Here is a 26,534-nt window from a genome sequence, read left to right as displayed (position 1 = left end):
TAAATTCCACGTAAAAGAGGAGCAACGTTCATTTGTTCTTAATATTCAGTGTTTTATTGTTCATAGTTAATATTGTAAATCCCACGTAAAAGAGGAGCCACGTTCATTTGTTCTTAATATTCAGTGTTTTATTGTTCATAGTTAACATTGTAAATCCCACATAAAAGAGGAGTGATGTTCATATGTTGTTAATATTCAGTGTTTTATTGTTCATAGTTCATATTGTAAATCCCACGTAAAAGAGGAGCAACGTTCATATGTTGTTGATATTCAGTGTTTTATTGTTCATAGTTCATATTGTAAATCTCACGTCAAAGAGGAGCGACGTTCGCATGTTGTTAATATTCAATGTTTTATTGTTTATAGTTGATATTGTAAATCCCACGTAAAAGAGGAGCAACGTTCATATGTTGTTAATATTCAGTGTTTTATTGTTCATAGTTCATATTGTAAATCTCACGTCAAAGAGGAGCGACGTTCGCATGTTGTTAATATTCAATGTTTTATTGTTTATAGTTGATATTGTAAATCCCACGTAAAAGAGGAGCAACGTTCATATGTTGTTAATATTCAGTGTTTTATTGTTCACAGTTAATATTGTAAATCCCACGTAAAATAGGAGCGATGTTCATATGTTGTTAATATTCAGTGCGACCCCGAAGGGAATAAGCTGTAGAAAAATGGATGGATGGATTATGTTCATAGTAAATATTGTAAATCTCACGTAAAAGAGGAGTGATGTTCATATGTTGTTAATTTTCAGTGTGTTATTGTTCATAGTTAATATCGTAAATCCCTTGTAAAAGAGGAGCCACGTTCATTTGTTGTTAATATTCAGTGTTTTATTGTTCATAGTTAATATCGTAAATCCCACATAAAAGAGGAGCGATGTTCGCATTTTAATATTCAGTGTTTTATTGTTCATAGCTAATATTTTAAATCCACATAAAAGAGGAGCCACGTTCATTTGTTGTTCATATTCAGTGTTTTATTGTTCATAGTTAATATTGTAAATCCCAAATAATAGAGGAGTGACGTTCATATGTTGTTAATATTCAGTGTTTTATTGTTCATAGTTAATATTATAAATCCCACGTAAAAAAGGAGTGATGTTCATAAGTTGTTAATATTCATTGTTTTATTGATCATAGTTAATATTTTAAATCCCACGTAAAAGAGGAGCAACATTCATATGTTGTTAATATTCAGTGTTTTATTGTTCATAGTTAACATTGTAAATCCCACGTAAAAGAGGAGCAACGTTCATATGTTGTTAATATTCAGTGTTTTATTGTTCATAGTTCATATTATAAATCTCACGTCAAAGAGGAGCGATGTTCGTATGTTGTTAATATTCAGTGTTTTATTGTTTATAGTTGATATTGTAAATCCCACGTAAAAGAGGAGCAACGTTCATATGTTGTTAATATTCAGTGTTTTATTGTTCATAGTTAATATTGTAAATCCCACTGTGAAGTTTCCCTCTTGTGGTGGGTTTTCCTGACGCCCGGTAGCCCGGTAGACAGTTTGAGATAAAGTGTTTTCTTGACATAAGCCCTAGGTGGTAGCTTGCGTTCCAGAAACATATGTTTGACTTTCCAGTCCGGCGTGTCTCTCTCTGTGCGCGTGCTCACCAGCAACTCCAACTCCAACAACGTGTCTCGGCTCGGCTGCTGCTAATAAGGGCGACAGGTGATTGGATAACCGGTCCCAGCTGGGCAATCCACTCACCTGCCGCTGGCTTCGAGGCCGGTCCTTACACACGCCGCTCTGCGGCAGGCCGGCAGACCACGCCCCCCTCCATACCCACGTAATAGAGGAACGATGTCCGTATGTTGTTAATATTCAGTTTTTTATTGTTCATAGTTTACAGTGTATTGTAAATCCCACATAAAAGAGGAGCAACGTTCGTATGTTGTTAATATTCATTGTTTTATCGTTCATAGTTAATATTGTAAATCCCACTGTGAAGTTTCCATCTTGTCGTGGGTTCTTCTGACGCCGACACGTCTTTGGGAGCCTGGTAGACAGTTTGAGATAAAGTCTTTTATTGACATAAACCCCAAGGGGTAACTTATTTTCCAGCAATATATGTGTGTGCTCACCAGCAACTCCAACTCCAACAATAAGGGTGACAGGGTGTTTCGATAACCGATCCCAGCTGGGCAATCCACTCACCTGCCGCTGGCTTCGAGGCCGGTCCTTACACACGCCGCTCCGCGACAGGCCCGCAGACCACGCCCCCCTCCACACCCACGCTCTGTCATAGCGTTTTTAAAATTCTATCGGACATTGTGCCTTTTGGTATTAGTGTTCCTGAAAAAAGGGACCCAAACACATATACTGTACAGCAGATTTTGTATACACACATTGCCCCCTCCCCCCCCCCGACATATTTTTTCTCTCAACGTGGCCCCTGAGTCAAAATATTTGCCCTGCTCTGGCCTAGCATGACAGTGGTCCTCTATTTACATTGTTAGTAAGTTGTCAATTTACGCACAAAAAAATGACAACGAGGGGGAACAAAATGAAAGAATGTCATAAACCGAGATTAGCCCGACAGATAAAAGCGAATTATGCGAGGATTGCTGGATGTCACGTCCATCTGGAGCTGCCAATCCCTCTCGGCGGACGGCAGAGCGCCAGCATAGCGCCGGCTGGCCAACCGATGAGTCACGGCTCGCAGTCGCCAACTTGCAACTTGCTACCCCTTTTTGTGGCTGCCCTCCTAAATCCACTCCGGCTAAAAGTCAGAGTCGATAACTGTTCATTCTTAAAAGAATCGCTGGCTCTGTTGTCGCTGCTTCATCGGAACCTTGATTGGCGACTGAGCACAGAATCCTGCTTTCATCCAACTGAACTCTTAAGGATTGGCCGATTACCAATACTCTTTTCTCAAAAATATTGATGACCATGGTTTTCCGGTGATCAGTGAACGACTTTCGAGTCTCGACCGCACGGAATACCTCCGATATATATATATTCCTTTTCCAAGCAGGTGTCGTTACCCGTGTGGTTACGCTTTGACCTTTTAAGAATTCCAGCCGGACCAACTGCAGGTCCGGAACGATGTCACGTTGTGTCGGCGGTTTGATCAAGGACTCTGACCTTTAAGTCAGAACAAACCCTGAGCTCAATCGCACACAAAGTTTCATTTTCCGACAAGGCGTAAGAAGTGTCGCGGTGCCTTTGTTATTGGGTTTTTTTTTCAGTAGAAAGGGAAAGAAAAAAAAAAGATTCAGGAACCAGCTGACATCTTCTCCGACAGACTTCAGAACAGAAGCTCGTGGATCAATCCAAATAGAGAGGGACTGCTATGAATGTGTACCTCTCACATTTGCACCAATTCTCAGTATAGGTGGAGATTTGTGTGTTTTCAATGGCCATCCATCCATCTTCTTCCTCTTATCCGAGATCAGGTCGCGGGGGCAGCAGCCTAAGCACGGAAGCCCAGACTTCCTTCTCCCCAGCCACTTTGTCCAGCTCTTCCCGGGGGATCCCGAGGCGTTCCCAGGCCAGCCGGGAGACATAGTCTTCCCAACGTTTTCCTGGGTCTTCCCCGTAGCCTCCTCCCGGTCGGAAGTGCCCAAATGCCCAAACCACCTCATCTGGCTATTCTCGATGTGGAGGAGAAGCGGCTTTACTATGAGCTACTCCCGGATGGCAGAGCTTCTTACCCTATCTCTAATTGACAGCTTTGCAACCTGGAGTTTCCTCATTTCGGCCGCTTGTACCCGTGATCTTGTCCTTTTGGTCCTAACCCAAAGCTCATGACCGTAGGTGAGGATGGGAACGACAAATTGAGAGCTTTGCCTTCCGGCTCAGCTCCTTCTTCACCACAACGGATAGATACAGCGTCCGCATTATTGAAGACACCGCACCGATCCACTTGGCGATCTTACAATCCACTTTTCCCCCACTCATTGCGGGAAGTATTATGGTGTGTATATACGGTTTCACAAAATTGTGCAAAATCTACTTTTCTTACCCTCTGGTACCTGCTGATCTGGTTTTGGGATCTGCATAAGTCCTGAAAATCTGAGCGCGTCCGCCTTTGTAGTCCGTGTCGATGCCGTAGTCGTAATCTTCTTATTATGGAACATTCATCCTCTGCTGTTGCCATTTCTAATATAAAGTAGCGTAAAGTTCTTACTTATATCTGTCAGTAAACTCGCCATGAAAGCGCTAAAACGTACCGGTGTGGTGAGTTTACATTATTCACCCAAGGAACTTTGATTATTAGAGAGTTCCGGTCGGACAGTGTTTCACTTGTTGTTGTTTACGGATGAGGAGATGCTGCTTCGTTATTGATCGAAGTAAAGTCTGAATGTCATTAAAACAGTTAGCAAAAACCTTTTGACACTTCTTCCACTTCCGTCCTTGCACGCTACACCGCTACAACAATGATGACGAGGAGAAGACGCTGCCAAAGGTGAGCCACGTAAATCAGGTTGTGAGTTCAAACCCCGGCCGAGTCATACCAAAGACTATAAAAATGGGACCTTTTACCTCCCCGCTTGGCACTCAGCATCAAGGGTTGGAATTGGGGGTTAAATCACCATAAATTATTCCCAGGCGTGGCCACCGCTGCTGCTCGGTGCTCCCCTCACCTCCCAGGGGATGATCAAGGGTGATGGGTCAAATGCTGAGAATGATTTCGCCGCACCTACTTTAACTTTTTAACTTTAAATCAAATAGTGTATGTCCTTCACTATGTAGTAGGTTCTGGCGGACGTTATCTCCTTCTGTTGTTCACTATTTTTTTCATATGGTGTTGATCTGGAAATGGTTGCTTGGGCATTTTGTGGGTGTGGCACCGAATGGAGATGTTGACATGCAGAGTTTAAAGCACTCTTCATTCTCTGACAGGGGACTTTTTAAATGATGCTACATAACAGCAGTAATGCTACGTTTTGTAGCAACGCTTTTGCCCCACACTTGACAAATTACGGTTGTCTGTTCAACATCTTCCCGCTTGAAGCGGGCTGTTTTTTTGGGGGGGAAATAATTCTTCCTGCATTTTTTTTACCAGATTTGCACCTTCTTTCTCGTATTACCACTAGCACCACAGCTAACGTTATCCATGCCGCTACCTCTCTGCTCCGCGAGGGCGTATACATATGCGACGTATGTAAGAAGGTGCGCTTGTTTTATGTCTCTGTGAGAAGCAGAGAAAACAAAGAGTGAGAAGAGCCTGTAGTGTAATGCCCGCAGCTAAAAGCAACTGCGTGAGGGCGTATACTCGAATATCACGATATAGTCATTTTCTATATCGCACAGAGGTAAACCCGCGGTATATCAAGTATATTCAATATTTCGCCCAGCCCTTCTTGGAGTGATAAATGAAGAATCCATACAAGTAGAACGCTATGGACGGCTAGAACACCGAACAGCAACTGTACTTCCGGTATGTTTATAGCTCAATCTAAACCAAAGGTGCAATTTAGCCACTTCAGCACCTGCAGTGAGCGAACTTGTCCAAGAGATAGCACCGTAGCACTAACAATTTTGCTACTTTTAACTATTTACATTATAGCCGGTTGTCAGCAAAGAAAAAAATCCATCAATGATTCATCCATCCTTCCATCTTTAACCGCTTATCCGGAATCGGGTCGCGGGGAGAACAGCTCCACCAGAGACCCCCAGACTTCCCTCTCCAGAGAAACATTAGCAACTTCCTCCTGGGGGATCCCGAAGCGTTGCCAGGCCAGAGAGGAGATGTAATCTCCCCCATCTGGTCCTTGGCCTGCCGCGGGGTCTCTTCCCAGGGGGACGTGCGACGAGGACCTCCCTAGAGAGACGCTCGTGAGGCATCCGCACGAGATGCCCGAGCCACCTCAGCTGGCTCCTTTCCATGCGAAGGAGCATCGCCTCTACTTCGAGTCTCTCTCGGGTGACTGAACCTCTCACCCTATCTCGAAGGGAGATGCCAGTCGCCCTTCTGAGAAAACTCATTTCGGCCGCTTGTATCCGCGATCTTACTCTTTCGGTCATAGGTGAGAGAAGGAATGTAGATAGCTTGGTAGACCGAGAGCTTAGCCAGAAGGCAGAGAGACTGCAATACTTCCCCAGCTGCTCCGATTCTCCGACTGATTTCCTTCTCCATCTTTCCCTCACTCGTGTACAAGACCCCGAGATATCAATCAATCAATCAATGTTTACTTATATAGCCCTAAATCACTAGTGTCTCAAAGGGCTGCACAAACCACAACACAAACCACTACGACATCCTCGGTAGGCCCACATAAGGGCAAGGAAAACTCACACCCAGTGGGACGTCGTGACAGTGATGACCCAGTGGAACGTCGGTGACAATGATGACTATGAGAACCTTGGAGAGGACGAAAGCAATGGATGTCGAGCGGGTCTAACATGATACTGTGAAAGTTCAATCCATAGTGGATCCAACACAGCCGCGAGAGTCCAGTCCAAAGCGGATCCAACACAGCAGCAAGAGTCCCGTCCACAGCGGAGCCAGCAGGAAACCATCCCAAGCGGAGGCGGATCAGCAGCGCAGGGATGTCCCAAGCCGATACACAGGCAAGCAGTCCATCCTGGGTCCCGACTCTAGACCATCTCTGGCCTGCCAGTACGTCGTCCATGGCCATCGGACCGGACCCCCTCTACAAGGGAGAGTGGGACATAGGAGTAAAAGAAAAGAAACGGCAGATCAACTGGTCTAAAAAGGGAGTCTATTTAAAGGCTAGAGTATACAAATGAGTTTTAAGGTGAGACTTAAATGCTTCTACTGAGGTGGCATCTCGAACTGTTACCGGGAGGGCATTCCAGAGTACTGGAGCCCGAGATACTTAAACTCCTCCACCTGGGACCGAGTCTCGTTCTTTACCCGGACTGTACAAACCATCGGTTTCCTGCTGAGAACCATGGCCTCAGATTTGGAGATGCTGATCCTCATTCCAGCCCCTGAACACTCGGCTGCGAACTGATCCAGTGAGAGCTGAAGGTCCTGAAACGAAGGTGCCATCAGGACCACATCTTCTGCAAAAAGCATCCATAAATTAGCCACAACGTGTTACAAGTCCCAGGGGGCAAAGCCTAAGAAAAAAGTAGCGGCTTATAGTCCGGAATACACGGTACGCAGTCGCTTACGGATGCAGTGACGTGGCAAGTGATGTCCAAATCCCTAGGGAAGATCTGGAAGCTCTGTATCTGAGAGCGAAGTGCGATCCTGTGCCCGTTTTCTTTTTGTCAGAGAGCCTATCGACCGTGTCGGGGGACGGCCGCTCAAGCACGTCCACAAACAGATCATTAACCGCCAGGCATCTCCGTTTCATCATCCCATCTCACAAAAGCGCTTTGATGAGGAAAAATTGGCTGCTTTGGACACGGCGGGTCTTAATCGACGGAGGTGTGACCGTATGAGACGTGTTTGTGTGTGTGTGTCCCGCCCCCCCTCCCCCGGTCCCCGACTGCGCACTTGACTGCCTGCCTTGTTGGTCTCCCGTGTGTCTCATGTAAGCTTCTGGCCAAGAAGAAGTCTAACAAGCTGTGATATTTATATCTGATGATTGGAGGAAAGACCTCCCTCTGCGCTGCAAAAAAAACATACCCCACCCGTTCTTCTCCTCTAGTGGGAGTTCACACCTGCCAGATCCTCCACCCACTAGACGGATAAATGAGCAGTTGACTGGTAATGTCCTCTAATTGAAAAACCGTACGGTCGTCATTTTGACCAACTTGTGTCAGAATAATTGTATCTAAGTTAACACAAAACTTTGTGTTTCAATGAGTTCCCGGCGAGAGGACAAAAGCTGTCTTTGATCCTACCGAGCAAAAGGCTTGTAAAACTCCACTGTGTAGGATGGGGAGCGACATGAGGGTGTCGGTTTCTTTGATGTATTGTAATTTGTCTTTACCCTTCGTTTACAAAGCTGAGCGGAATCGGGGCCTGACTCCCCTCCAGGCACCTTTTCTTTGGAACTGTTGTACGACCTTTTCTTTTAACTGTTTTGTAACCAAAGGCGATGGCTGTTTACGACCCCCCCCCTCCCTTAAAAACTGTCAAAGTTAGTTGGTGACGAACCCCAAGATGCAGAGAAGGAGGCAGGCATTGATTAGGAAAACATGATTTAATTAAAATACTAGAACAAGAACATACAAAAGGGTACTAACAAAATGTGCGCACGAGGCGGATAACAAACTTGGCTATGAACAAACCAAACTGTAAACAGGGAACAAAAAACAGTTAGCTACAAACAGCTACCGGTTATAGCTTACCGCCACGCTGCAACGACACGGCCAGTAGGAACGCCAAGTAGAAATGACATTGACACGACAATAATCCAGCATCTGACTGGAGGAAAAAACAGGCTCAAATAGTGGCTGGCTGATTGACACCAGGTGTGGCCAGGTGCCAATCAGCCACAGCTGAGGGGACACAGCACTCAGGGAGACAAACAGGAAACAGAAACAAAAAAAGAGTGCTGACAGGAATTAAAGACAGTAAATACTACACACACACACACAGGAAAAACTAAAACACAACCAAACTGTCAGGGGCAAGCCTGAGAGAAACAGCTGTTGCCATGTAATCAGGGAAAGTCCAAATAAAAGAGGAGGCGTGCGACCTTTCGTCAGAGCGTGGTGGGAGACTGTACAAAGAATAAAGCCCAGACGTTTCTCCTCAATTGAGCTAAATTGAGTTCTGTCTCTTGTTTAATTCCTTTCTTCTTGTCTGTTTTTACAGATGAAGAAAGAGGTTTTTCCATTCATATGTAATCAAAGAAAGTCCAAATAAAAGAGGAGGCGTACAATCTTTCGTCAGTGCGTGGGAGGACACTGCACACGTGTACTGTGTCTATGCGTTTCTCCTCAATTGAGCCGAGTTGAATTCTGTCTCTGTTTAATTCCTTGCTCCTTGTCTTGTTTAATAGATGTCATCAGGGTTGGAACCTGACAGATATGTTGAAGTGTGACGATAATCTCTTGTCGTCATTTATTTACCAACGTGAATAAACGCTCTTAACATGTGAGGGGTTCAACATGAATGAAAGACAATCAAACTTTATTCATTATTCCTTTCTATAATTATATGTAATTTGGACTATTACTAGTTGTAATTCATTGAAACAGTACAGTCCCAAATTCTGGAACAATCTCCCTCTCCATGTGAGACAGGCCCCTTTATTGGTTACTTTTAAGACTTTTCTTAAAACCCATTTTTACTCACTGGCTTTTAACCCAGCATGACAATTTTAACAGTTTTTTTAAATTAACGGTCAATTGAGCTAAATTGAATTCTGTCTCTGTTTAATTCCTTGCTTCTTGTCTTGTTTAATAGATGTCATCAGTCTTTGAGCCTGACATTTGTCTTGGTTTTCTTGTTCGATTCCTAGCCGGCGCTCTTTTTTTTTTTTAGTTCTGCTTCCCGTGTTTCCTGTTCAGTCAATCGCATTTTCTTCATATTGTCACGATTGGGTGGCATATTACTGCGTGGATCATTCTCCCAAGATGCAGACGAAACTCCGAAGGCAAAGCGCAGGAAAGGGAATTATTTATATTACAATAATCATGCGGGATACAAACAAAACAAGCGTGCCTATAGCATGGGAAGCTAACGGAATAGCTAACAAGGAAAGCTAAGCATCACACCACGTTTCGGTACCGTTGTTTTAGACTCAAGGAAACAATCACTCAAGCTACACTCTGGGCGGACTCAGCCGAACTCCCTCGAAGTAATGTAGCATTTTTCAACACCAATAAAGCAAAGTATGCTTGGTAAAAAAAAAAAGGTTGTACATATAAGTAACGCTCCACTCTTCCAAAATTGCCACAGACAGGTCACTGTTTGCATTTAGCAATTTTACATGGCCATTTCAACAGCTCCAATAAATACTTGCAGTACGAACACTTTGTAGGGCGCAACATAACACATTCAGATTCCTGGGAAAAGCTACGTCTTATTTAGATAACTTACCATAGAAAGCCTATACAGTATTACCATACGTAATTAACTATGGACAGATACCTCTACCCAAAAAAACACAATTAAAAGCACTTGTGGTAAATGAAAGCAACATTTTAAAATGATTAATTCAAACACTGATGACATTGATTAAACAAGACAAGAAGCAATGATTTAAACAGGGACAGAATTCATTTTAGCTCAATTGAGGGGAAACAACTGGACTGTACTCTTTGTACAGTCTCCCCATGCTCCGACAAAAGATTGTACACCTCTTTTATTTGGACTTTCCCCGATTACATGGCAACCGCCGTTTCTAAGGGAAGGGGGTCGTAAACAGCCGCCACCTTTGGTTACACAACAGTTAAAAGTAAAGGTCGTAAAACAATTAAAATAATACCATGAATTGATTAATGTGAAAAACTGAATAAGTTGAAAAACTTATTCGGGTGTTACCATTTAGTGGTCAATTGTACGGAATATGTACTGTACTGTGCAATCTACTAATACACGTTTTAATCAATCAATCAGGTGCCTGGTGGGAGGTCAGGCCCTGCCTCCTCACCGCTTTGTAGATCTCGGGTCAAGACAAAATATTCCTGTTGATAACAATACATCGAAGAAACCGACGCCTTCATGTCGCTTCCCATCCTATACAGTGGAGTTTTACAAGCCTTTTGATTGGTCGGATCAAAGGCTGCTTTTGTCTGGTCGTAGCAAAACTTAGATACAATTATTCTGACTTTATATATCATTTTTTACGTTAGTTTGTTAAAGGTGTTCAACCGAGTGAAATTCATGTGAAATATGAGATCATATGTCGGCACTAAACCACTTCCAGTTGCAGTCTAGGGCGGCCTAATTGAGAATGAAGTGTGGTCTTTGGTGCACATCTGCCAATTACCGGAGTCTGCAGGGTTCGCCGGGTCATTGGAACTCCTCTGTGATCGTCGCGGAGTCTGCCGCGGGGGTCGGCGATCCCACGGAATAACGTCAGAACTCGCCAATCGGGTCTTGTCCTCCCCCACCGTGCCGCCAGCTTCTGTAGTTGGCGGCGTGTCGGAGGGGTTCAGCGGGTTAAGGAGCGCCGCCGTCCATAAATCCACCGAGGCTTCTTTCGCGCGGAGATCCTGCCGCGTGATATCAATCCTTAACTCGGGAGATGAATGGGTGACGCTCCACATTGCTTTCGTCTCATTGGACCGAGGGGGGAGGGGGGAAAGCTGATCCGACAAAACGCCGCTGACGGCGTAATAGGCCGTCAATCTACCAGATCACATGACAAGCGTGTTGCTACCGGTGCATGTTGAATTTACGATCGAACATCTGTCGCTGTAAATAAAGGACATTGTTGGTAGATACAAGACATTCATTGTAGATGAAAGTATACGTGGTATACAAAAGCATGCATGGTAGATAGTAAGTACATTCAATGTAGACAAACAAACTGAAGCTAGAGCTGCTCACCAACAAAGACTACTTTGTTGGTCAAAGTTCACCAACAAAGACTACTTTTGAACAAATGACAAGCCAGAACTTAATATTTTTGAGCCTGAACATACAGAGGATGACCTACAAGTTTTGTTTGAAGGACAATGCGCAGTTACATTAAGAAGATGGCTGCACCAGATTTAGCACCATGCTAATTTCCATCTGCCGTCCTTTTATGGCAATCACAATCAAAACAATCACCTACTGTAAAATGTCTGCCCTCACTGGTAGATACAAGACATTCATGGGAGATGATAAAAAAATCATGATAGATAAAAGTATACGTGGTATACAAAAACTTGCATGGTAGATAGTAAGTACATTCAATGTAGGCAAAAATATTAAAGCTAAATCTGTTCACCAACAAAGACTACTTTGTTGATCAAAGTTGACCTACAGAGACTACTTTTGAACAAATGACGAACCAGAACTTTATTATTTTTGAGCCTGAATATACAGAGGATGACCTACATGTTTTAGAAGCTGAGTGATGAACCGATCCAGCTTTAGTTTGTTTGTTTGAAGGACAATGTGTAGTTACGTTAAGAAGACGGCTGCACCAGATTTAGCACCATGCTAATTTCCATCCGTCATCTTTTTATGGCAATCACAAACAAAACCATCACTTACTGTACAATATCTGCCCTCACTGGTAGGTACAAGACATTCATGGGAGATAATAATAAAAATCATGGTAGATAAATGTATACGTGGTATACAAAAACATGCATGGTAGATAGTAAGTACATTCAATGTAGACAAACAAACTAAAGCTAGATCTGTTCACCAAAAAATAGTATTTTTTAACAAATGATGAGACAGAACATTATATTTTTGAGCCTGAATATATGGAGGATGACAGACAAGTTTTAGAAGCGGAGTGATGATAGATCTAGCTTTAGTTTGTTTGTTTGTATTTGTTTATTTGAAAGACAATGTGCACTTACATTAAGAAGATGGCTGCACCAGATTTAGCACCATGCTAATTTCCATCTGCTGTCCTTTTATGGCAATCACAATCAAAACAATCACCTACTGTACAATGTCTGCCCTCACTGGTAGATACAAGATATTCATGGGAGATAATAAAAAAAATCATTGTAGATAAAAGTATATGTGGTATACAAAAACACGCATGGTAGATAGTAAGTACATTCAATGTAGACAAACAAACTAAAGTTGGATCTGTTCACCAACAAAGATTACTTTGTTGATCAAAGTTGACCTACAAAGACTACTTTTCAACAAATGACGAACCAGAACTTTATTATTTTTGAGCCTGAATATACAGAGGATGACCTACAAGTTTTGTTTAAAGGACAATGCGCAGTTACATTAAGAAGATGGCTGCACCAGATTTAGCACCATGCTAATTTCCATCTGTCGTCCTTTTATGGCAATTACAATCAAAACCATCACCTACAATGTCTGCCCTCACTGGTAGATACAAGGCATTCATGGGAGATGATAAAAAATCATGGTAGATAAAAATATACGTGGTATACAAAAACATGCATGGTAGATAGTAAGTACATTCAATGTAGACAAATTAAAGCTAGATCCGTTCACCAACAAAGACTACTTTTGTTGGTCAAAGTTCACCAACAAAGACTACTTTTGAACAAGTGACGAACCAGAACTTATTATTTTTTAGCCTGAATATACAGAGGATGACCTACAAGTTTTAGAAGCTGAGTGATGAACCGATCCAGCTTTAGTTTGTTTGTTTGAAGGACAATGTGCAGTTACGTTAAGAAGACGGCCGCACCAGATTTAGCACCATGCTAATTTCCATCCGTCATCTTTTTATGGGAATCACAAACAAAACCATCACTTACTGTACAATGTCTGCCCTCACAGGTAGATACAAGACATTCATGGGAGATAATTAAAAAAATCTTGGTACATAAAAGTATACGTGGTATACGAAAACATGCATGGTAGATAGTAAGTACATTCAATGTAGACAAACAAACTAAAGTTGGATCTGTTCACCAACAAAGATTACTTTGTTGATCAAAGTTGACCTACAAAGACTACTTTTCAACAAATGACGAACCAGAACTTTATTATTTTTGAGCCTGAATATACAGAGGATGACCTACAAGTTTTGTTTAAAGGACAATGCGCAGTTACATTAAGAAGATGGCTGCACCAGATTTAGCACCATGCTAATTTCCATCTGTCGTCCTTTTATGGCAATTACAATCAAAACCATCACCTACAATGTCTGCCCTCACTGGTAGATACAAGGCATTCATGGGAGATGATAAAAAATCATGGTAGATAAAAATATACGTGGTATACAAAAACATGCATGGTAGATAGTAAGTACATTCAATGTAGACAAATTAAAGCTAGATCCGTTCACCAACAAAGACTACTTTTGTTGGTCAAAGTTCACCAACAAAGACTACTTTTGAACAAGTGACGAACCAGAACTTATTATTTTTTAGCCTGAATATACAGAGGATGACCTACAAGTTTTAGAAGCTGAGTGATGAACCGATCCAGCTTTAGTTTGTTTGTTTGAAGGACAATGTGCAGTTACGTTAAGAAGACGGCCGCACCAGATTTAGCACCATGCTAATTTCCATCCGTCATCTTTTTATGGGAATCACAAACAAAACCATCACTTACTGTACAATGTCTGCCCTCACAGGTAGATACAAGACATTCATGGGAGATAATTAAAAAAATCTTGGTACATAAAAGTATACGTGGTATACGAAAACATGCATGGTAGATAGTAAGTACATTCAATGTAGACAAACAAACTAAAGCTAGATCTGTTCACCCAAAAATACTATTTTTTTAACAAATGATGAGCCAGAACATTATATTTTTGAGCCTGAATATACGGAGGATGACCTACAAGTTTTAGAAGCGGAGTGATGATAGATCTAGCTTTAGTTTATTTGTTTGTATTTGTTTATTTGAACGACAATGTGCACTTACATTAAGAAGATGGCTGCACTAGATATAGCACCATGCTAATTTCCATCTGCCGTCCTTTTATGGCAATCACAGTCAAAACCATCACCAACTGTACAATGTCTGCCCTCACTGGTAGATACAAGAAATTCATGGGAGATGATAAAAAATCTTGGTAGATAAAAGTATATGTTGTATACAAAAACATGCATGGTAAATAGTAAGTACATTCAATGTAGACAAACAAACTAAAGCTTGATCTGCTCACCAACAAAGACTACTTTGTTGATCAAAGTTGACCTACAAAGACTACTTTTGAACAAATTACGAACCACAACTGTATTATTTTTGAGCCTGAATATACAGAAGATGACCTACAAGTTTTGTTTGAAGGACAATGCGCAGTTACGTTAAGAAGATGGCTGCACCAGATTTAGCACCATGCTAATTTCCATCTGTCGTCCTTTTATGGCAATCACAATCAAAACAATCACCTACTGTACAATGTCTGCCCTCACTGGTAGATACAAGATATTCATGGGAGATAATTAAAAAAAAATCATTGTAGATAAAAGTATATGTTGTATACAAAAACATGCATGGTAGATAGTAAGTACATTCAATGTAGACAAACAAACTAAAGCTAGATCTGCTCACCAACAAAGACTACTTTGTTGGTCAAAGTTGACCAACAAAGACTACTTTTGAACAAATGACGAACCAGAACTTTATTATTTTTGAGCCTGAACATACAGAGGATGACCTACAGGTTTTAGAAGCGGAGTGATGAACAGATCCAGCTTTAGTTTGTGTGTTTGAAGGACAATGCGCAGTTACGTTAAGAAGATGGCTGCACCAGATTTAGCACCATGCTAATTTCCATCTGTCGTCCTTTTATGGCAATTACAATAAATACCATCACCTACTGTACAATGTCTGCCCTCACTGGTAGATACAAAACATTCATGGGAGATGATAAAAAATCAGGGTAGATAAAAATATACGTGGTATACAAAAACATGCATGGTAGATAGTAAGTACATTCAATGTAGACAAATTAAAGCTAGATCCGTTCACCAACAAAGACTACTTTTGTTGGTCAAAGTTCACCAACAAAGACTACTTTTGAACAAGTGACGAACCAGAACTTATTATTTTTGAGCCTGAATATACAGAGGATGACCTACAAGTTTTAGAAGCTGAGTGATGAACCGATCCAGCTTTAGTTTGTTTGTTTGAAGGACAATGCGCAGTTACGTTAAGAAGATGGCTGCACCAGATTTAGCACCATGCTAATTTCCATCCGTCATCCTTTTATGGCAATCACAAACAAAACAATCACTTACTGTACAATGTCTGCCCTCACTGGTAGATACAAGACATTCATGGGAGATAATAAAAAAAACCATGGTAGATAAATGTATACGTGGTATACAAAAACATGCATGGTAGATAGTAAGTACATTTAATGTAGACAAACAAACTAAAGCTAGATCTGTTCACCAACAATGACTACTTTGTTGATCAAAGTTGACCAACAAAGACTACTTTTGAAAAATGATGAGCCAAAACTTGATATTTGCATAGTAGAGCTTTAACTTGCACTTACAGACGTAGCAACAAACTGTAGTTACTGACAGTGGTTTTCTTAAGTATTCCTGAGCCCATGTGGTGATATCCTTTACAAAATTATGTCACTTTTTGATGCGGTACCCCTTGAGGGATCCAATGTCACGGGCATTGCCGCTTACGTGCGGTGATTTATCCAGATTCTCTGAACCTTTTGATGATATGACGGACCGTAGATGGTGAAATCCCTAAATTCCTTGCAATAACTTGTTGAGAAATGTTGTTCTTAAACTGTCGGACCATTTGCTCACGCATTCGGTGATCCCGTCCTTGATTGTGAACGACTGAGCATTTCACGGAAGCTTCTTTTACACCCAATCATGGCACCCACCTGTTCCAGATTAGCCAGTTCACCAATGGGGATGTTCCAAATAAGTGTTTGATGAGCATTCCTCAACGTTCTCAGTCTTTTTCACCACTTGTGCCAGCTTTTTTAAAACGTTGCAGGCATCTAATTCCAAATGAGCTAATATTTGCCAAAAATAACAAATTTTACCTCTTTGAACATTAAATATCTTGAATTTGCAGTCTAGTCAATTGAATATAAGTTTAAAAAGATTTGCAAATAATTGTATTGTGTTTTTCTTTACCATTTACACAACGTGCCAACTTCACTGGTTTTGGGTTTTGTTGATACAAATATTCATTGGTTGATACAAATGTCCATCCATCCATCCATCCATCCATCCATCCATCATCTTCCGCTTATCCGAGGTCGGGTCGCGGGGGCAGCAGCCTAAGCAGGGAAGCCCAGACTTCCCTATCTCCAGCCACTTCGTCTAGCTCTTCCCGGGGGATCCCGAGGCGTTCCCAGGCCAGCCGGGAGACATAGTCTTCCCAACGTGTCCTGGGTCTTCCCCGTGGCCTCCTACCAGCTGGACGTGCCCTAAACACATCCCTAGGGAGGCGTTCGGGTGGCATCCTGACCAGATGCCCGAACCACCTCATCTGGCTCCTCTCGATGTGGAGGAGCAGCGGCTTTACGTTGAGCTCCTCCCGGATGGCAGAGCTTCTCACCCTATCTCTAAGGGAGAGCCCCGCCACCCGGCGGAGGAAACTCATTTCGGCCGCTTGTACCCGTGATCTTATCCTTTCGGTCATGACCCAAAGCTCATGACCATAGGTGAGGATGGGAACGTAGATCGACCGGTAAATTGAGAGCTTTGCCTTCCGGCTCAGCTCCTTCTTCACCACAACGGATCGATACAACGTCCGCATTACTGAAGACGCCGCACCGATCCGCCTGTCGATCTCACGATCCACTCTTCCCCCACTCGTGAACAAGACTCCTAGGTACTTGAACTCCTCCACTTGGGGCAGGGTCTCCTCCCCAACCCGGAGATGGCACTCCACCCTTTTCCGGGCGAGAACCATGGACTCGGACTTGGAGGTGCTGATTCTCATTCCGGTCGCTTCACACTCGGCTGCGAACCGATCCAGTGAGAGCTGAAGATCCCGGCCAGATGAAGCCATCAGGACTACATCATCTGCAAAAAGCAGAGACCTAATCCCGTGGCCACCAAACCGGAACCCCTCAACGCCTTGGCTGCGCCTAGAAATTCTGTCCATAAAAGTTATGAACAGAATCGGTGACAAAGGACAGCCTTGGCGGGGTCCAACCTTCACTGGAAACGTGTTCGACTTACTGCCGGCAATGCGGACCAAGCTCTGACACTGATCATACAGGGAGCGGACCGCCACAATAAGACATTCCGATACCCCATACTCTCTGAGCACTCCCCACAGGACTTCCCGAGGGACACGGTCGAATGCCTTCTCCAAGTCCACAAAGCACATGTAGACTGGTTGGGCAAACTCCCATGCACCCTCAAGAACCCTGCCGAGAGTATAGAGCTGGTCCACAGTTCCACGACCAGGACGAAAACCACACTGTTCCTCCTGAATCCGAGGTTCGACTATCCGGCGAAGCCTCCTCTCCAGTACACCTGAATAAACCTTACCGGGAAGGCTGAGGAGTGTGATCCCACGATAGTTGGAACACACCCTCCGGTCCCCCTTCTTAAAGAGAGGGACCACCACCCCGGTCTGCCAATCCAGAGGTACCGCCCCCGATGTCCACGCGATGCTGCAGAGTCTTGTCAACCAAGACAGCCCCACAGCATCCAGAGCCTTAAGGAACTCCGGGCGGATCTCATCCACCCCCGGGGCCTTGCCGCCGAGGAGCTTTTTAACTACCTCAGCGACCTCAGCCCCAGAAATAGGAGAGTCCACTACAGATTCCCCAGGCACCGCTTCCTCAAAGAAAGACGTGTTGGTGGGATTGAGGAGGTCTTCGAAGTATTCCCTCCACTGATCCACAACATCCGCAGTCGAAGTCAGCAGAACACCATCCGCACCATACACGGTGTTGATAGTGCACTGCTTCCCCTTCCTGAGGCGCCGTATGGTGGTCCAGAATCGCTTCGAAGCCGTCCGGAAGTCGTTTTCCATGGCTTCCCCGAACTCTTCCCATGTCTGAGTTTTTGCCTCCGCGACCGCTAAAGCTGCACACCGCTTGGCCCGTCGGTACCCGTCCACTGCCTCCGGAGTCCTATGAGCCAAAAGAACCCGATAGGACTCCTTCTTCAGCTTGACGGCATCCCTCACTGCTGGTGTCCACCAACGGGTTCTGGGATTACCGCCACGACAGGCACCAACAACCTTGCGGCCACAGCTCCAATCAGCCGCCTCGACAATAGAGGTTCGGAACATGGTCCACTCGGACTCAATGTCCCGCACCTCCCTCGTGACATGTTCAAAGTTCTCCCGGAGGTGTGAATTGAAACTCTCTCTGACAGGAGACTCTGCCAGACGTTCCCAGCAGACCCTCACAATGCGTTTGGGCCTGCCAGGTCTGTCCGGCATCCTCCCCCACCATCGCAGCCAACTCACCACCAGGTGGTGATCGGTAGAAAGCTCCGCCCCTCTCTTCACCCGAGTGTCCAAAACATAAGGCCGCAAATCCGATGACACAACTACAAAGTCGATCATGGAACTGCGGCCTAGGGTGTCCTGGTGCCAAGTGCACATATGGACACCCTTATGTTTGAACATGGTGTTTGTTATGGACAATCCGTGACGAGCACAAAAGTCCAATAACAAAACACCACTCGGATTTAGATCCGGGCGACCATTCTTCCCAATCACGCCTCTCCAGGTTTCACTGTCGTTGCCAACATGAGCGTTGAAGTCTCCCAGTAGGACAAGGGAATCACCCGGAGGAGCACTTTCCAGTACTCCCTCGAGTGTACCCAAAAAGGGTGGGTATTCTGAACTGCTGTTTGGTGCGTAAGCACAAACAACAGTCAGGACCCGTCCCCCCACCCGAAGGCGAAGGGAAGCTACCCTCTCGTCCCCTGGGTTGAACTCAAACGTACAGGCTTTGAGCCGGGGGGCAACCAGAATTGCCACCCCAGCCCGTCGCCTCTCACTGCCGGCAACGCCAGAGTGGAAGAGGGTCCAGTCCCTCTCGAGAGAACTGGTTCCAGAGCCCTTGCTGTGCGTCGAGGTGAGTCCGACTATATCCAGCCGGAACTTCTCTACCTCGCGCACTAGCTCAGGCTCCTTCCCCCCCAGTGAGGTGACGTTCCACGTCCCAAGAGCTAGCTTCTGTAGCCGAGGATCGGACCGCCAAGTGCCCTGCCTTCGGCTGCCGCCCAGCTCACAATGCACCCGACCTCTATGGCCCCTCCTATGAGTGGTGAGCCCATTGGAGGGATGACCCACGTTGCCGCTTCGGGCTGTGCCCGGCCGGGCCCCATGGGAACAGGCCCGGCCACCAGGCGCTTGCCATCGTGCCCCAACTCTGGGCCTGGCTCCAGAGCGGGGCCCCGGTGACCCACGTCCGGGCGAGGGAAATCGGAGTTCATTTTGTTGTAATTCCATAGAAGTCTTTGAGCTGCTCTTTGTCTGATCACTCACCTAGGACCTGTTTGTCTTTGGAGACCCTACCAGGGGGCATGAAAGCCCCCAGACAACATAGCTCCTAGGATCATTGGGAAACGCAAACTCCTCTACCACGGTAAGGTAGCAGCTCAGAGAGGAGCATACATACATATATATATATATATATATATATATATATATATATATATATATATATATATATATATATATATATATATATATATATATATATATATATATATATACATACATATATATATATATATATATATATATATATATATATATATATATACATATATATATATATATATATATATATATATATATATACATATATATATATATATATATATATATATATATATATATATATATATATATACATACATACATATATATAATGTATGTTACATTTTTGGGGTTGATCCTGATTTTTTTTTTTTTACAAAGAGTCTTTGCTATTGTGCTTCTTAGTTTTATCTAGGTATCAATGAAATATTAATTGAAAGGCGATGCATTATTATTTATTATAAATATTTGGTAATAAGAACATTGTTCAAGTCAAATTTTTTTTACATAATAAAGAAAAATAAATTGTTTTTTTTGTTTGAACACACCAGGCCAAATGTTATTGTTAATAATAATTGCTGACTTGTTTTTATTTTATTTTATTGAACTTGATTAAATAAATAAAATATTTGTATTATTATTTTATATATTTTTTCATATTTCAGAATAAAATGTTTATTTTCATGATTGTTATTATCATAAAACATTTAAATGATTCCCCCTGGGAAGAACTGGACAAAATAACTGGGGAGATGGAAGTCTGGGCTTCCCTGCTTAGGCTGCTGCTCCCGTGACCCGACTTTAGATGGAAGGATGAAAATGACGATGTCATTTTTGTAGTAATAGTATTTTTTTATTATATTTTGTACTACGATTACTAGTAGTGTTACAACAATTGATCAATTGTAACAATTTGTTATTTAATGATATACCGTTCCAACTTCAAACTGTTCAGCCTAATCGCGGGCTTTCCTTCAACAAATTCCCCAAATTCCCAAATTTCCCAGAATTCCAGGTTTTCCCTGACATTTTTCCCATTCAAAATTAATCTGCCATTTTTCAAACTTCCACCATTTCCACATTTTTCAACCGATTCAAACCGATTTTACCTACACTCATTCTAGAAATTCAAACTATCATTTTTCCAACTTCAAAAAATTTCCAGTAATTCCCAGAATTCCAAATCCTAATTTCACCCTTTTTTTCTGGCGTCTACTCCTTTCACATTTTTCATCTCTCTTCAACCGTCAAAACATTCCTCGTAATCAGGGCAAAAAAACAAAGTTGTTTTTTGAACTGGAAAATTTCCCGTTTTTCCCCGAAACTCCGTAATACCATTTGTCAATTCAACATGTTACTGCATCCACAATTCTCGACCGATTTGAAAAATCCCAACACCAACCATTTCAACTCATTCAGACCATTCAAGGGTTTTACCATTTTCACCCCCTTTTCCCGAAATTCCCAAATGTTGGGGAAAATTCCCATTGAAATAGATGGAACATTCTTCAGAGTTCCAAAACTCCCACATTTTTCATCCGATTCAAACCGTTCCAACTCTAAAATATTCCGCCTGTTTGGGAATTGAGTGCTCTACTTTACCAATTGTAAAACATTTTTTTTTTAAATTCTCGGATTTCAGTTCAACTTCAGCATTCACACGCAATTCCATCTAGTTATTCAATGATATATTCATTTGTTGATGCACATGTAGCGATGCTAACTCGGTTTATTCGACGTTGATTATGTGCACTTAGTCCAAAAATAATGAAACTATTTTCACATTGAAGTTCTATAGAGGTTGTAAAGGGTGAGGTAGCCATGAGCAAAGGTCACCGCCTCTGTCCACGGTGCTGAGGACAGAACACCATCAGACGGGAAGGCGTGGCAGTGCTGACGGCGAGACACAGCCGGCAGATGCTTATATTTTACAGGTAGTACGTGTCAATCTAATCACCTGTTGTCTTTAACAGCAAGCGGCTGGGAGCAGGAGGGAGAGAGGATACGGACGTGACTGAAAATCTATGCACGTTAAACTCTTGTTAAAACTGCACGCTTGGCTCTTGTGTCGTGTCTACAGTGGAGCTGCTAGGTAGCAACTTCCACGGAGGTGTTTTATCCGATTACCTTATTTCCTTGAAGTGCCGCTGGGTATATAGTGTGCGCCTGCCTAGAATTACTGCGGGGTCAAACTTGTTTCGCAAAATAATTAGCGCATACTTAGCATTACCACCGGCTCGGGATGAACTCGTTTCGCAAAATAATTTGCATATGCCTAGGATTTCCGCCGGGTCAAACTCGTCACGTCACGAGTGACACTTCACCTGTCAACATTTTCAAAATGGAGGTGGCTGATTTCAATAATTTGAAATTGCATAAAAGGAAGAAGATTAAGTGCTATTCAGTAAGATTTAAGGTCCAAGCTATTGAATATTCTAAAAAGGAACAGTAAGCAGCGGTGTTTTATTAATATACCGTAGCTGCGTGTGTCAAATATGAGTCATTAAATGGCGGCGTGGCGAAGTTGGTAGAGTGGCCGTGCCAGCAATCTGAGGGGTTACTGGTTCAATCCCCACTTTCTACCATCCTAGTCACATCCGTTGTGTCCTTGGGCAAGACACTTCACCCTTGCTCCTGATGGGTCCTGGTGAACGCCTTGCATGGCAGCTCCCACCGTCAGTGTGTGAATGTGTGTGTGAATGGACGAATGTGGAAATACTGTCGGAGCGCTTTGGGCTCCTAAAAAGGGGTAGAAAAGCGCTATATAAGTAGTGAAGTGAATTATATTTATATAGCGCTTTTTCTCCAATGACTCAAAGCGCTTTACATAGTGAAACCCAATATCTAATTTTTACATTTAAACCAGTGTGGGTGGCACTGGGAGCAGGTGGGTAAAGTGTCTTGCCCAAGGACACAACGGCAGTGACTAGGATGGCGGAAGCGGGGATCGAACCTGCAACCCTCAAGTTGCCGGTACAGCCGCTCTACCAACCGAGCTATACCGCCCCGTACAACCCATTTACCATTTACCATTAAATGACTCCTGCCTCCTGGTGGTAGAGGGCGCTAGTGATCCTTCTTGCGACTACTCGGCTGCAGAAGAAGTAACAACAAGCAGCGATCGTTTATTTTTTCCTCTCGCTTGCACTTTTAACATGGAGGATGACATATCTAAAATAAAACAGTTTTGTAAACTGGACTTTCCATCGAAGCAGGAGGTAATAAAGGAAGATCTCCATCGAGACAGAGAGACTTTTAAAACTGAAGAAAGATAAGGAAGACTTCTATAAACAAGTTATCTGTTGTGATCCGCTACTTGGATCACCACATATTGTTGTTTATACTTCGAGTTGTTGTATCACTCTGTCGTTCTACACTCTTACTTCCTGTTTAGTCAGTCACCATGGTTGCTCATTGATACCACCTGCTAATCACGGTTTCTGCACACCTGTCACTATTTAAGCCCGTCTCTTTTCGTTATTCTTTCTGGGTTCATAATTTGCTTTCACGCAACGAGTTACGCCTGCACTCTGTCCCGTATGTACATTCTCGCTAGCTTTTCACGCTATGCCATTTGTTCGTTCCAGCTCTCATGCTGTATGTTTTGTTTTACTCTTTTATGTGCCTACGTGCCAGTTTTAGTTCTCATTGTGTCTATCCTAGCTTTTATGCTAGCGTCCTTTGGTTTGCCTTTCATTAGCACCAGTGTTTTGTTTCATAGATCCTTTTCGTTAAAAGAATTGTTTATATCTTACCTTTGCTGTGTTCACTTGTTGACGCATCCACGAGGGAATCAAACCCGGCACCACAATGCCAAACAGGCGCAACATTATCAATGCTTTTGATCAGAAGGAGCTGCGCATGGACTTCATTTATAAGTGAAGGTACGACTATAATAACGTTTTTGTTACGTCTGTTCGGCATTGTGATGCCGGGTTCGATTCCCTCGAGGATGCGTCAAGTGAACACAGCAAAGGTAAGATATTTGCAATTTATTTAAATAACAAAAAGAGCTATATAACAAAAATGCTAGAGCTAGTAGAATAAAACAAACAAAGGACGCTAGCATAAAAGCTAGGATATACAAAAATGAGAACTAAACTGGCACATAGACACATTAAAGAGAAAAACAAAACATATAGCATGAGAGCTAGAATAAACAAATGGCTGAGCGTGAAAAGCTAGCGAGAATATACATACAATGACAGAGTGCAGGCGTAACTTGTTGCGTGAAAGCAAATTATGAACCCAGGCTGAACAAACAAAAGAGGACGGCTTATAAAGTGACGGTGATTATCTGTAACAGGTGTGCGGGGCGTGAGCAGCAGGTGAACTGATGAGTAACCATGGTAATGAACAAAAACAGGAAGTATGAGGGTAGAACGACGGAGTGATAAAAATGCAACAATAAACCATAATATGGGAAGATCGGAGTACGGATCTTAACAGTTTTTTTTAATTAAATGTGCTTTTCATGTTGGTATCCTTACATCACACTCAAATTTATAAGCGCATGCTTGTTTTTTTACTGCATGCCTTTGGTAAGTGCCGGAGTGAGAAGAGGTTTTGAATTAATCAGCGCCCCGGCGGCAATTCAAGGAAATTCGGACGAACTAATTGATACCCGATTATTAAAATATTAGACAAACACAACATTGTGTTGTGACTTCCCGAGCTAAAACCGCTTGGCATCTTCTGGGTTTCCAGGTTAAAAACGCCGTTTAGCGCGAAGAATGGCGGTAGAGGGAACAACGCTGCAGCTTCCTAACAGACAGCCAGCCCTCGCTGCAGGAGCAGGCTGAACAAATGCTAAAAAAAAGTTGTGTTTCCGTGATAAAAGCCTGATGTATTATTCAGAGTTTATGCAAATAGCAGCCACGGGTTCGCACACATCCGCCAAGCTGCTGGAGTTTGTTGATAAAGAGAGGAGCTCTTTACCCTTTAATTAGCTTGACTGGAACTCATTACCGTTATTTTTTTTTTTGTATTTTTCGAAAGACATCAACTCCGATCTCCGTTTCCTCTCGTCCATCGAGAAAGCGGCGGAGAGGCGCGAGCACGGTGACGGTTAACGAGCTTTCAACTTTGCGGCCGGCGTGGCGCCGAGCTAAAAATAAGCCTGGATGCTCATTAGGACCACGTTATTGCCAAGGAAGGGGAGCAGAAACTCTTTGGCCAAGACCCACCGGGTAGAACTTTCACGAGGCAGGATGATCAAAATGCAATCATCCACTACTACCCACCACGCAGTCTGATAGTTTATACATCAATGATGAAATATTAACATTGCAACACATGCCAATACGGCCTTTTTAGTTTACTAAATTGCAATTTTAAATTTCCCGGGAGTTTCGTCTTGTAAACGTTGCGTAATGATGAGGTGTACGCAAGACGTCACAGGTTTTTAAGAGCGCTGCACACACACGCAGCTAAAAGTCGTCTGCTTTACCGGTATAATTACACAGTATTCTGGACATCCGTGTTGCTGAATGTTTTGCAATTTGTTCAATTAATATTGGAGAAGTCAAAGTAGAAAGATGGAGTTGGGAAGCTTTAGCCTTTAGCCACACAAACACACGGTGATTCCTTGTTTAAAATTCCCGGAGGTGAAACTTTACTATGGATCACAGCGAATATGGATCCCGACCGAATGTCAACCAGCAGGTTTCGGTGAGAAAGTTGTGGTAAAAAGTCGCTTCTTACCGGATACCAGCTGAGCTTGTGCCGCCCATACAGCTGCCGTCAACTTCCCTGAGACACAGACGTCAACACACCCCTGGACGTACACCTCCGACTATCAGGTACTGTTAAACTCACTAAAACACTAGCAACACAATAGAAAGATAAGGGATTTCCCAGAATTATCCTAGTAAATGTGTCTAAAAACATCAGAAACCGTCCCAATGCAATCACGTTTTTTTTTTTTTCCTAGTTGCGTTTGGACCTGTTCTTCCTTCGGTCAACGCCCCAGGTTCTTTTATGACACATAAGCTGGTTTAAATCAATCAGAGACAGAGGTTGCTCATTTTGATATTTTTAATCCAAAGCGCCTTGGGAGATCAATCTAGATACAACATTTCAAAGGCACGGTCCAAATTGATCTAATCCTAAAATGGCAGTTTCTCCCTCCTCACTCACTCTCACCCGCCCCTCTTCTTCTCCTCCCTACCTCGGACAGTTGAGATAACAGATTGTTATGGCTTCATTCCAACATTCCAAATTCAAGGTCTATGTAAAAGGCTCACACTTTAGCTGTTCTAAAATCTGACTAGGAAATAAAAAGACAACCAAATCCAACAGTCGCTATCAATATCCTCAAACACGAATCTTTCATCCACGCTCAAATTAATGGGGAAATTGTCGTTTTCTCGGTCCGAATAACTCTTTTTGTTGGAGGCTCCCATTAAAAACAATGTGAATATGTGAGGAGGCATCAAACATGTGACGTAATCGTCTGCAACTTCCGGTACAGGCAGGGCTTTTCTCTTAGCACCGAAAGTTGCGAACTTTATCGTGGATGTTCTCTACTAAATCCTTTCAGCAAAAATATGGCAATATTGCGAAATGATCAAGTATG

The sequence above is a fragment of the Nerophis ophidion genome, linkage group LG08, assembly GCF_033978795.1.
Source record: "Nerophis ophidion isolate RoL-2023_Sa linkage group LG08, RoL_Noph_v1.0, whole genome shotgun sequence".
In the NCBI taxonomy this organism is placed as follows: domain Eukaryota; kingdom Metazoa; phylum Chordata; class Actinopteri; order Syngnathiformes; family Syngnathidae; genus Nerophis; species Nerophis ophidion.
This window is presented reverse-complemented; position numbering follows the sequence as displayed.